The following is a 1,057-nucleotide window of genomic DNA, read 5'->3' as shown; positions in this document are numbered from 1 at the left end:
AGTGGTGAAAAAAAGGTTGACCAAACAAGTTTCTCTTGGTTGAATGAGAAGATCTTACCCTGGGCCTCAGGTTGTATCTCCCTTCCATGATGACTGGACAAAGAGATGGTGAAGGTTGTATTGTTGTTTGACTGTGTAGGTTGACAGTAGCTGATCACTGGTGACTGGAGTTGACTGATGGTCAGGTGAAGTACTGAGTGAAAGTTAAACTGTTTGGAGGAGACGGTTCTTGACTGTTCCATCTTTGTGATGTCACTGACACAGAAGAATCACAAAGTTCTGATCATTAACTGATGATGATGATGTGGGTTAAGACTTTCTGTCAACAGAAACAAAGCACCAATAATTCACATACTTCAGCTTCAGAAGGAAGTATTGTAGTTTTTACTCTACATTTATCTGACAGCTGTAGTTAATACTTATTTCTAGTTTGATTTTTATGTATAAAATATTGATAATGTTTATGATGAATAACATGATGAAGTGTTTTGGTCTTTTATCTGATGAAAAATAATGAGAAATTAAATGATTTATATTGTATAAACATGAATGGAAATAAATAATATATATAAGGAAATAAATGAATATCGTGTGGTTTTAACAATCCAGTAAGATTTCTGTTTCAATGACCTTAAAAATACTGTTTACTCTACATTAATCATATATTTTAATTTTCACTTACAAGATATTTGGCTTGGTGTAGTATCCAATTAACGTATTCAGAGGAAATAAAATAAAAATGTAAAATACTGCAACAGTCAAACATAAATATACATCGATACATATATTAAAAGAAAAATGAATAAAACAATCCTACAAAAATATGTACAAAAATGTTTTAGAACGACAAAAACTCCTGCTGGGCAAGATGTGCAAAAGGTATTGATTAGGGGACGTGCAAAAGATCACAGTATAGACAATATCCGTCATGTGCAGGGATAATACCTCAAGGTGTTGATGTCATGGGGTTGATTGCTGAGGCCGGATGCAGAAGAAAAGGCAGGTGCTGGTCCATCATTGGTGATTAGACTGGACTTCTGGTCCTGATACAGACAAA

Source organism: Seriola lalandi, unplaced genomic scaffold, assembly GCF_002814215.2.
Source record: "Seriola lalandi dorsalis isolate HSWRI2012SDOR001 ecotype SW California unplaced genomic scaffold, Sedor1 jcf7180002054911, whole genome shotgun sequence".
Lineage (NCBI taxonomy): Eukaryota > Metazoa > Chordata > Actinopteri > Carangiformes > Carangidae > Seriola > Seriola lalandi.
The sequence above is the reverse complement of the archived record's forward strand: the minus strand, read 5'-3'. Positions refer to the sequence as shown.